Raw genomic sequence first — 12,929 nt, 5'->3', positions numbered from 1 at the left:
TGGGGGACCTGGCTGGGCTGTGAGACCCTGGGTCTCCATGCCACACCTGAGGCTCTGGAAGATTTAGGACAAGTCAGAGGGCTGATCCCAGAAGCCTTCACCTCTTTCATACATGCACCAAGGAGGTTAATTCCTAAGGAAAGAGAGAGAGGAGAAAGTACACCAAGGGCAGCGCCCAGATCCCCTGATCCAACAGTATAGCCCTGCCTCTTGCGGGGGGGGGGAACTTGGACAGCCCTACAAACACTCCCAGAAGCAGCAGAGGAAAGAAGCTTCCTGTCACAGAAGGTGGATTTTCTGCAGGCTGAGGGAGCACAGATGCCATGCAGGCTCAGCATAGTTGCCACACAATGTGACTTTCACTCACGGAGGTCACCAGGAAAGATGAAACAGTCACTCCCGGAGGGGAGAAGCGATTTAGAAATCAGCTGCACCCATGTTCCACCATCTGCTGCTGAGCAACAGTAATTAAAATGGCGCAGAAACCTGTTGACAAGTTAATAATGGTGCTAAAATCTCAAAGGGGTAAGTGGAAAACAGTCCATCATTAATGCAGAACAGAAAGGCAGCCCTCAGGAAATGCCCCAACATACAACACAGATGAAAGAGAAACAGGAAGAACAGTAAGGGATCTCAAAGTCCCTGACTCACCAGCCCGCAGGGGAAGTTTTGCTCACGTCTGCTTTTTTATTTTCCTGCCGCAGGGAGACTGATTGGTAGGATCACCCGTATCAAGCTCTAGGCATCAACCACAGGGTTATTGCCGTGGCGTTGAAGTCTGTGGACCCGGACGCTTCAGAAACTGAGCTCTGTCAAGCGGAGGTCAAAGAGCTTGGCTCGGAATTGTTCTTCCTTCTGATTTTGGAGGTGAATTCAGATGCTCAGTGGAGCTCCAGCAAGACAGGGCCAGGAAGAGGGCATGGAGGGCACAGACTCCACCCCAGGCCAAGCACCCTCATAGCGGGGACAGGAGGGCACCTGTTTCAGTTCTGTTGGCTGGGAATTTAGCTGGGCACGTGAGGTGGGCTGGAAGGAGGGGTCAGAAATTGCAGCCTGCTGCAGGTAATCAAGGCCTGATCTCTGTCTCCAGTCCCAAAATTTGCCCGCCTAAGTTAGCAATGGCTCCCAATTTCTACAAGGCAGACTCCTTAGGATCTTAAAGGGCCTTTTACAACCGTGCCCCTTCTTTCTGCCCTTACTTGTTGCATCCTCCCCAGTTCCCCTTCCCCTCCAACCATACAGAGCTTGTCCCCTTTCCCCGAAATTCCAGTCTGTGCAAGTTCTGTTTCCTCTGTGTAGCAGCCTTTCTTTCTTTTCTTCCAGAGCAATTTCAACATATCTGTCAAGGACCACTCTATGAACTCACCCCTTCATGATGCCTTTGCGTTTTATTCCCTCTATATATTCACATGGCATTAAAGGTATCTGTTTATCTGTTTAATAATAATGTAATAGTAATGATAATATAATGATGATAGCATCATTAGTTGAATGTTGTGTTCGAGACACTAGACTACACATTTACATGTGCGATCTTGACACCCCACATAAGCCTGTAAATTATGCCAGTTGCAGAGGCAGGATTCAAAGCCAGGATGACCTGGGCCATAAGTCAGAGCTCCTCAATGACAGGAACTATGCTTTATTCATTCCTGAACTATGTCAGGCTCTCAAATATTTGTAAAAAGAAATAAGCACATATAGGGGAACTTGACTCACATCAATTGCAACACCAGCTGAACGTGTGTCACTGGCCAGGCACTTTGCTTAGCACTTCATTTGCCTCCATCACATTTAACTTCGGCCAAAACACCTGTGAGGTAGGCACTATTATTATCAGCATCTAGCATGATCCCTGGCAATTAATAGATGCTCAGCTAATACACTTTAAATGAGCTCATCCCCATTTTATAGATGTGGTAACCAAGGCTTAGAAATAGTATTTTGAATACACAGGATAGAAAACAGCTGTGTCTTTCTCTAAGCCCACAGTGTAAAGGCTGACAAGCAGTTGTCTCTTTCTTTAACACTAGTCTGGATGAAATGCAACATTTGAGATTTGTAAATGGGGTATTGGGAGTTTTATGAGGTGGGCTTTCTCTGCAGTATGCTTCAAAAGTGACATATGGTAGAAAACTCTCTAAGAAGAGACGAGAAACTCTACCAAGGGCAGGGCCTGGATTCTCTGCTCCGTAAATATGCCTCTAGGGAGGGCTGACTATTTAGGAAGCTTGAATTCTGGACTTAGTTCTTGTGCCAGACAACAGAATAGCCTCAATGTGTCACATGACCTCTTTGAATCCAGTTTCTGCATCAGCAAAGCAGGTTTGTTTATAGGTTTAAATGCCAGTATAGAGAGAAGTAGGAAGTACGGTGTAAGGGTAAAGCTAGGACATCTGTGATTAAGATAATTCCATTGGTGATCACACTAACTAGCATGACTAAGGCCTGATAAAGGGCTCCTGTACACTCACTGACTTACAGGCAAGACAGATGATTCAGGGAGTCAGTAGTTACCCTGAAACTCCTTCAGCCAGCAGCTTCCAGAAAGTCCAATTAGCAGCCTTGTGTCCTGCCTGGTCCTCAGCAACTCCGGATCCCTAGACAGGCTGCTGTCCTCTCTCTTCCTCTGATTTTATTAGGACCATAATTGTACATTTCTCCACTTCCCTGTGTGGTAGGGAAAGAGTATCATTGCTTCCATAATGTATGGCTCAGGGAGTGAGACTAAGGCTCCACTCATCACTTATTATTGCAGTGATGTGGCACCAAAAAGTCATCCTTCATCACGTAAAAAACACTCCATACTGCAGGTCTCTATTTGCAACAGCCTCTGAGATACTCATGTGATGGATCCTGTATTTGAATGAATCAATATTTCCTTGACACTGGGAAGCCTGCCACCCATCCGTCCCATTTTGTTTGATAAAGCCCCTCTGTGTCACCTCTCCTCAGGCCGATGGGATCCCAAGCCCTCCTTCCCCACCTGATGGATGACGTCCAGATGAATGATTGCTCCGTAAATTACTGTCTGGGGAACATAGCCCCCAGAACTCAGTCACGTCTTTCCAGCAGTTGAGCAAGAGTGAGGATCTGTGGCATGAAGGGCAAAGGCTTGCAGAACTCAGGCTAGAAAAGCTCTTAATCCAACAGTCTGACTTAACAGATGAGGAAACTGAGGCTTCACAAGATTAAGTGACTTGCCCAAGGTCAGATGATTGGTTATTAGTAGACATTTGACTCCAACCACCCACACTATCCCAGATACCTTGATTGTGCTGGACTTTTTTAAACTGTCCAGGAAGATGGAGAGAACTGGTTCCAGCCTGACTCTCAGAAAGAAACAGATTCATTCAGATCCTCCTTAGCACCTAGCAGATCCCCTGAAGCGAGCATTCGGACACAGATAAAACTTTCCCTGCCCTGAAAAGTCTCACCCGTCGGTCCTGTGGCTAAAGAAATCGGATGACCAAGCAAAATACCCATAAACTTAACAGAGGTGTCCCTGGTGCCACCGTCCCTGTACCTACTTCTCCTTTTCTCCTAAGCCCTGAAACCTGCCTCCCCAAGGAAGCATTCACGGTCAGCCTGTCTTTCCCATTGCTTCACGCCGCACATGTCTCACATGCATCAAGCCACCCAGACCTCTAGGCATGTGCCACAGGCCAAAAGCCCTCACACCACAGTTTCCCTCTCCCTTTGTACTACAGCTGTGGACCTGCCCGATTCTACATATTCTTCTCCCCAGGGGTGTGCTGGTAAATGTTTAACAACCAGCAACCCCCAAAAGAGAACCCTTGATTTAAGGAATTTGTTGATTTCCATGCTGTGCATAGCCCAGCATGGACGATTTCAAGGCGCCAACGTGGTGTCACTGGACCTTGGGAATGACAGTACTGCACCATCACACAGGATTTCCACCGCACTGAGAAGAGATGGAAATAACCTCAAACACAGGGAATAGTAAAATGTGGGCAAATAATTAAGGAGCAATGACTTTTGAGTAGCTATTACCTTTGTTTTAATTAAAATTTTAAATTGTAAGTTTATGTAATTTATGATAAAGGCAGTGTTTCATAATCGGATGGAAAATTAATAACTGGCTCTCAAGGGCTGGGGTATAAGCTGGCTTCAGCCCCCCACTGCATGTCTCTCTTCCTTCCTGGGTTCCCTGGGACCTCTTCAGTGTTGTCCTTCGTATCCTTCACCTGGACCATTTTAATAGTCTCCTAACCTGTCTCCCAGCATCTGGTCTCCCCTATTCCAAACCATCTGGTTTTATTTTCTCAAACTGTATCTGCTAGTCTCCCTTGGTAATAAATGGAAACTATCTGATGCTTCCAAATTAAGCATAAATGCTTTTTCTGAATAGACAAGCTTGCCTAATAAGATCCCCAAACTTTCTAGGTTTATCTCCCACATAGTGCACTTCACTCCATCTCCCTTGGCACTTTAGAGGCTGACGGGCCTTGGTTTGAAGTCCACCTTTGCCATTTATTTGCTAGGTGACCTGAGGCAAGTTAGTTAACTTCTCTGACCATTAGTTTCTCCATCTGAAAAATGGGAAAACTCACTGAGTGGTTGGGAGATGACACATAATACTCCTAAGTCAGTGACCAGCCCATTTTAGGCAGCCAATAAAAAATAGTATCAACATCTATTTATGAGTTCATCCTATGTGTAAACACTGGTTCTTTATCACATTTTATCTCATTGCTATTCCTGCTTGATAGATAAGAGATGTTGGGCAGCCATCTCTGCTGAATGCAGAGTCACATCTCCTACACAAACGCTGTGCTCCAGCCACCCTGTTTTATTTCCCTTTCTTCACCAGAGTCACTCTTCTCCTTATCTAAGCTTTTTCTCCTGTATCCTGCCTCTCAAAAACTCATCCGTCAACTCAGTAATAAAGGGATACAATCAGAAAGTGGCCAAAGGATTTGAATAGACACTTATCAACAGACAAGCATACATATAAATAGCCAAAAAGCACATGAAGAGATGCTCCACATCATTAGTAATTAGGGAAATGCAAATCAAAACCAAAATGAGATACCACTTCACACCCACTAGGATGTGTATCATCAAAAAGTCAGACAATAAATAGGATTTGGAGAAACTGGAGGCCTCATTCATTGCTTGTAGGAATGTAATAAGGTGCAACCACTATGGAAAACAGTTTGGTAGTTTCTCAAAAAATTAAATATACAGAGAACATATGTCCCAGTAATTCTACTCTTAGGTATAATCCCAAGAGAAATTTTAAACTATGTCCACACAAAAACTTGTACATGAATGTTCATTGCACCATTACTCATAATAACCAAAAAGTGGGAACAACCCAAATGTCCATCAACTGATGAATGGATAAACAAAATGTGGTATATCCATACAATGGATTTATTCTGCCATTAAAAGAAATGAATTATTGATACATGGAACAACATGGATGAACCTTGAAGCCATGCTAAGTAAAAGAAACCGGTCACAAAAGACCACATATTGTATAATTTTATTAATACAAAGTGTCCAGAAAAGGGAATTCTATAGACACAGAATGTCAATCAGTAATTGCCTAAGGCTATGGAGGGAAAAATGGGGCTGATTTCTCATTCGTGCCAAGTTTCTTTTGGGGGTGAGGGTGTTCTAAACTTAGATTATGATGATGGTTGCACATCTCTGTGAATATATTTAAAACCATTGCATTATATACTTTAAATGGGTAAATTTTATAGTATTTGAAGTACACATCAATAAAAGTTTTTTGTAAAAAATGAATACCTTGAAGAAAATCCCATTTATGACTGCATCAAAAGAATAAAATATGTATGAATGAATTTAACTGAGGGGAAATATCTGTACACTGAAAACTATAAGATATTGATGAAAAATACTGAAGGAAACACAAATAAATGGAGATATTCTGTACTCATTAATTCTTCTAATCTGTACTCATTAATTCTTCTAATTAGAAGAATTAATATTATTAAAATTCCATACTACCCAAAGTGATGTACAGATTCAATGTGATTCTTACCCAAATTCCAATGCATTTATCACAGAAATAGAACTAACAATCCTAAAACTTGCATGGAACCACAGAAGATTCCAAATAACCAAAGCGACCTTGAGGGGAAAAAAGCTATAGGCAGCACCACTTGATTTCAAGCTATATTATGAATTTTTGGTAATCAAAAGTGTGGTACTGACATAAAAACAGACCTATAGACCAAAGGAATATCTTAGAAAGCCCAGAAGTAAACCCATGGATATATGGTCAATTAATTAGTGACAAAAGAGCCTAGAATATATAATGGGGAAGGACAGTCACTTCAATAAATGGTGTTAGGAAAACTGGACAGACAAAGGCAAAAGACTAAAACTGGGCCCCTCTCCTATACCGCACACAAAAATCAGTCAAAATGGATTAAAGACAAAATGGATTAAAACCACAAATCTCCTGAAAGAAAACATAGATTTTAAGCTCCTAGACATCGGTCTTGGCACGATTTTTTGGGTTTGACACCAAAATTAAATTTACAATAAAAGCAAAAATAGGTAAGGGGGACTACATAAAAATAAAAGACTAAACTGTATGCTTCTGCATGGCAAAGGAAACCATCACCAAAATTAAACTGCAACCTGTGGAATGGGAGATGTTTGCAAATCTGATAAGAGGTTAACATCCAAAATTTATAAAGAGCTCATAGAACTCAATAGTAAAAAAAAAAAAACAATGTAATAAAAAAATGGCCAGAAGAACTGAGTAGACATTTTTCCAAAGAAGACATGCAAATGGCCAACAGCACATGAAAAGATGGTCAACATTATTAACCATCAGGGAGATCAAAACCACAATGAGATCTCACCTCACACCTGTCAGAGTGGCTATTAACAGAAAGATAAGAAATAATAAGTGTTGGCAAGGATGTGAAGAAAAGGGAACCCTTGTGCCCTGTTGGTGGGAATGTAAACTGGTGCGGCCACTGTGGAAAACAGTATAGTTTCCTCAGATAATTAAATATATAATCCAGCATATGATCCAGCAATTCCACTTCTGGGTATATATCTGAAGGAAATGAAATCACTATTTTGAAACGATATCTTCACCTCTATGTTCATTATACCATTATTTATAATAACCACATGGAAACAACCTCATCAAGATGGATGAATTTATCAAGAAAATGTGGTCTATCTAAAATATGGAATCTTGTATGATTACACTATATGATATCATATGATTGCATAATATGGAATATTATCCAGTCATAAAAAGAAAGAAATTCTGCTATTTGTGACAGCAAGGGTGGATCTTGAGGGCATTGTGCGAAGTGAAATAACTCAGACAGAGAAAATAAAATAAAGAAAGGTCACACTCATAGAAAGAGAGTAGAAAGTGGTTGCCAGGGGCTGGACAGGTGCAGGAAATAGGGAGAAGTTGGTAAAGGGTACAAACTTTCACTATAAAATGAATGAAGTCCAAAGATCTATTGTAAAACCTGGTTATTATAGTTGATAACACTGTATTACATAATTGAAATCTGCTAACAGAGTAGAACTTAAATGTCCTCATCAAAAAATAAAAGTTTAAAGATAGATATGTGAGGGGATGAATGTATTGATTAACTAGATAGTGGGAATCCTTTCACAATCTATACATGTATCAAATGACCACTTTAAATATCTTACAACTGTACTTGGCCATTATATCTCAATAAAGCTAAAAAAAAAAAAAACCTTGGCAAAAACTTGACCCATCCGCGGATGATCACAGAGAGGGACCATTTCTGAGTGTCCACCTTCGTATTCCTGAAGCCTAGTATTCACTGGATATTGTTTTTTTCTCTCTTTTCCCAGATTTTGCTCCTTTACTAGTCACCTGTGAACCAATTTTATCTATTTGACTAAATAGCCTCAAGTTTTGTGAATGTGTGAAAAGGAGCAGATTCAATAATATTCCTCCAATATCACTCGTGCTTATATTGTTAGATTTTTTCACACAGGGAAGAGAAGGCATGTTGCCCACATAGGAAATAGTTGTGTCTGACCTGGGCTTGCTCACGAGAGTGTGTCGCACACATGGATGTCATCCAGGGGAGTATGCGTGTTTGTGGAAGCGGGTGGCTAGTATATCTCTCACTGGGTAAAATCCACTGCAGAGCAATGTCTGGGTGCCCCCGGCCCTGGGTATTAGGTAGAAATTCAAAGACTTATGTGTGAAATTCTCCCATTGGCACTCAGTTCAAGACTATAACCAACAGATCAAGCAAAGCGGCTGACAGCGCAACCACCAAAGACAGAAAGGAACTTTCTCTTCAGCAGTTTGAGTGCTTCTTTCATGAGCAGGCATTTTCCTTTGGAACAATGCATTGTCTCTATTTTGAATTGTTAATAAAAGTGTGTGCCCCCTGCCACTCACTGCTAGGGTGAGCTCTAATGCACGTGGACGACCAGAGAAAAGGGTTGGTTTTGTTCCTTCAGCGCTTGGGTGCTCAGTGGATTACAGGAAGCTGCTCAAATCCTGTATTAGGCATGAAACTGGTGGGCAGTGTAGCCAAGACTTGAAAAAAGAAGAGTAGGATGGGGAGAAGGCTCCACTGGCCACAGAACTACAGCACCGAAGCAAGCAAACAGAGGTGGGAAGGAGTCCAGTCCATCTAGGACAAAGGGACCAGGAAGCCTTTGCAAACCGGGAGACTCAGCATCTCCTATGGAAATGTGAGCTTGTTCTGAAGAGGGCTGCCATGCAGCACTCCCTGAAATCTAATTTAATTCTTTTCCCTTAGCGAAGATCAAGCAGAGAGAGACAATCGCATTTTCAGAGCGTGGCTCCAAGTGGTCAGTCGCTACCGTGTGTCCCTGCTGCCTCATTTGCTGGTCACTGACACTGAAGTAAAAATAACATCAACGGGCGCACGCACAGACCCCCAAGCGCACAAGCGCACACCACCCTCCCATGCGGCTGGCTCTCCCCGGTGCCGAGGCTGTTCTGTGGATGCCGCAAGCGTGGACGAGTTAATTGCTTCTAAGCCTGAGCTTGAGACAGACCCACAGCGCTATGCTTAGGACCAGAAAGCAAAAAAAAAAAGCATGCGTGCATCGCCACCTAATGGTATTTATACCTCATGACAGTCTTGGGTCCAAAGGGTGAAACTCATAGTAAAGAAGTAAGCTTGGACTTCACCTTCCAAATGCATATCCCAACTTTCCAGCTACAGCTCATGGAGCTCTGGGCAGTGCTGCCTCGATGCCCTATTCCAATTCCTGTATTTTTGGTGGCTCCCAGCTATTTCCCCTATGCTTCCCAGCTATTCCTTTAGCACAGAGCTTTGGACCCTTTTAATATTACTTCCAGCTGTTATCACTCACTTCCCCAGATGTTGGGTCAGGCTCTGAGGATAGGTTTCATCTACTGCACGACTGTTGCCTAGGACTAACCTGCCACTTCCACCTCTATCTTATGCTCCAGGGCCCAGCATGCCTGTGTGGATGAGCCTTGGGTCAGTGGGCTTTGGAAAGAAAGTGCATTTTATCCCTAGTTGGACTCCCAGGAGCTGAGCTTTGACTCTCTTGGAAGCAGGGGCAACCTTTGTGACCTCTCGCTATACGTTAGTGGTGTCAAATCACAACTTCTAAACATTGGCTGAGTGGTTCCCGTTGACTTTTGAGAGCTCAGGGACATTGGAAATCCTGAGCCACCAGTAAGGAAGGAAGGGCCTTTGTGAGAGGCTAGACTGTGCTGTGTCTGTGAACATGCCACCAGGCTGGGCCAGCACCTGCCCTCTTCTCCCTAGGCTGAATACTTCTCTCCTTAGCTTCTCCCAACAAAAAGAGAGTGGGCCATCCTTCTTTCAAAGGCTGGAAGGACAAAATCCACGGAAGTTAAGTCACTTGCCCATGATCACGCATGGAGCCGAGAGGAGAAAAGCAGGGAGGTAGGTTTCTCACCTTCTAGGCTTTGGTGCTTCCTCTGGAGTCAGGCTCGCCTGGGCTTCACAGAAACCCCTGCTGAACTTCCTTCCCTGTGAAATGACACTTACATTGCGAAATGCATCTTGTTGTTTGGAAGACAAAGAGTTGTCAAGTAACAGGCCCCAAATCTGCTGCACCTTCCTGGAGAGTCCTGTACAGGAAGCTGGAACCATTGTGTTAAAGCAAACAGATGAACTATTCACATGCCTCCCCCTTTTGCTGAAATAGTAGAATGTGCTGCTAGGAGGGGCTGGGGAGCGAGGCTGTGACAATTCTCTCTCTACCCACTCTCCTGTTTCTCTCCCTTTCTCTCTTTTTTTCTTCTCTTTCTTCTCTATCCGTCTCTTGAATCCTTTCCTCAATAAATTCCCTATAGAATTTGATCAGGCTTTTCTTTTTAAAAGAATATCCAGGAATTATTTTAGCTCAAAAGAAAATCTTTCCCCCAGTTTTATAAACATTCTCCATCTAAACCTTAAGGATCCCTTAAAGTCAGCCAGTCCAAAGTTGGCCTCATGACCTTTCCTCTGTACTGGGTGGACTGAGGCAGGAATCCATGGGGCCTTAATTCCATCAAATGAATGTGATGGTCATTGTCTGATCGAAGTGGTCCCATTCGCTCTTTCCCCGGTGCACTCAGCATGCTCTATTAAGAGGTGGAACTAAATGTGACTGACTGGAGATGACCAGAGAATGTTGGACAAGCTCAAGATGCCCCCTCACGTGCTGGGCACAAGAGAGATCAGCCACCTATTAATGGGACTAACTGGAACTCTTTCCAGAAAAAAAAATCGCTAGCAACAAATTGTCCTTTATTATGAGTCCAGGTCTCCATCCTAGGGTGGGGAAAAACTAGGACCCTAAGAAGTAATTGCCTCTTTTTGCCCAGGACTTGCCCAGTTTTGAACTGAAACTTGAGTCCTGAGTAAAGGACCTCTTAGTAAAGGATAAATCAAGACCCTAATGTTGTGTTGCTGTGGAGCTGATGACCTCATCTCCTTCACCTTTTCTTATATGGTTGCTACAAATGTTCAAATCTGTGAGTAGTCAAGACTCATCTCTTCCCTGAAATCCACCAGGCATCCAGCCTCCAGACACACTCCCCCTCCGTCAGCCCTGCTCCATGTCCCCAAACCTGGCTCCACTTTTCATTTCCAATCAATACTCTTCTGGCTTATTCTATCCACATTCAAGGTTGAAATATTTATCATCTTTGCTCTGACTCTTTTCTTTATTCCGTGCAATGAATCACCAAGTTCTATTGATTTATATTTTGAAATATCTGTGGGATCCATCTTTCCCTATCCTGACTACCATCATAATAATGATTGTAAGAACAAACACCAATGTGAAGGAGCAAGTGGAGAGGCTCCAAGAAAGAATGGAAGGAGAGGAAAAGGAATCAGTAAGTCTATAGAACTTAGAATTTCTCAAAATTATTTGATGGTGAAACTTATTTTTCACAGCGCAGGTCATGGGACCATCGTTCCATGAAATACAATTTAACAGAGCTCATCGAGTCCACAGATGCACTGTTTTCCAGAATTAGAATGCTGAAGGACATCAAGTCAAGCTCTATAATTGTATACATGGAAAACCCTGAGACCATGGGGCTACAGCAGCCCGATCCACATGGTTTACCTCAGGAAGCCCTGGCTTTGAGGCAGGCCTCCTGACTGTTCGGAGCTCTTCACCCTATGTTATCCACTCCAACACAGGCACCCTGTATTCCGCGGCTCCTCACTGGAATAGCCTTCCCTGCTCCTCACTGAAACCCCACCATAATTTAGGGTCACACTCAGCTTTTAGCTCCGCTCCATTACTGCAGACCACACCAATCCACACTGATGCCAACTTTTGGTAAATTACTCTTGCAGTTCGTTACTTCTATCCCCATTCAGTTTGTTAAGCTGGTATCTGGCATTATAAATACCCAGCGCATGTATCACCACATGCTTCGCTTGTGACCGCGGCATTCATTTCTAACCTTCATTTCTAAAATGAACCTACAGAGCTCCAGGATCTTTTTCAGCTTTATACTCCAGAGGACGAGAGCCAACCAGCCATGGTGAGCATGGGAGATGAAATTCCTTCAAGGTCCTGACTTTGTCATTAAACTTTTTCACATATGCATCTGTTGGACCTTCCTGAACAGCAAAGCCAGGCTTTTCAAATTCTTTCACATGACCATGCACTCCGAGTATAGTCCTCTGCTCGATAATTGTTTGAATGTCTGAATATCAAATGTTAGAATGATAACTAACATTTACATAATGCTTAGTTACAAAGTACTTTCACACACGGTACCACATTTAATTAATTCTCCTAAAAACTGTGGGAAGTAGGCATGATTACGCTCCCCAGTTCCTATTAGACAGTGAGTTTCTGAGGCATAGGACTGCTTCTTATGGCCCTGCAGGTTTCAGCTCAGAATACGCTTTCCATTTTGGGGAACTGAAGTGCGAATTCTGAGGATGAGGCACAAGGGCTGTGAGGGTTTGTAACTTGCACCAGGGAACCCCCCTTGCCTCTGTGCCGTGCGGCCTGGCTAAGTCTTGGAGGTGTTCTAAGGCACTCGAGCCCTGAATCCTTTGCATTCTTCATGTTTGAATTCCACTGTCACTGCCTTTTCTTTCTTCCTGGTAATGAAGCAAAACCTGGTAGGTTAATTAATCCTTCTCAATGCTGGGCAGCAGTAATAGGATCAAGAAGAAAGCCTTTTCATCCTGTGCTCCCAGCGGTGGCTGGTGGGAGCCCATGAAGAGATGGAACACAGCCTTCAGTCTGTTAATTGTTCAATAGCAAATCACCTGTCAGACGGAAACAGAAAAAAAGACACCACTGAATTCAGTCAGAACAATAAATAATATTCAGCGCTATACACTTAAGAAAAATAAAGCTGCCGACATTCTGCTTTGCAGGGAAAACAAAAACGCTCAGCATTTCCGCAGACC

General features: G+C 43.2%; 1 long non-coding RNA gene across 3 annotated transcripts in view; it reads right to left on the bottom strand.

The window, feature by feature from the left end:
- Nucleotides 1-12,651: 12,651 nt before the first annotated feature.
- Nucleotides 12,652-12,929, bottom strand: part of LOC140844484 (uncharacterized) — a 71,612-nt gene continuing 71,334 nt past the window's right edge. For all 3 annotated transcript variants that reach the window (XR_012122878.1, XR_012122877.1, XR_012122879.1), the window contains exon 5: nucleotides 12,652-12,785. This is a non-coding gene — a long non-coding RNA (uncharacterized lncRNA). The remainder of the gene's footprint in view (nucleotides 12,786-12,929) is intronic.

The sequence above is a fragment of the Manis javanica genome, chromosome 11, assembly GCF_040802235.1.
Source record: "Manis javanica isolate MJ-LG chromosome 11, MJ_LKY, whole genome shotgun sequence".
In the NCBI taxonomy this organism is placed as follows: Eukaryota; Metazoa; Chordata; class Mammalia; order Pholidota; family Manidae; genus Manis; species Manis javanica.
The sequence above is the reverse complement of the archived record's forward strand: the minus strand, read 5'-3'. Positions and strand labels throughout refer to the sequence as shown.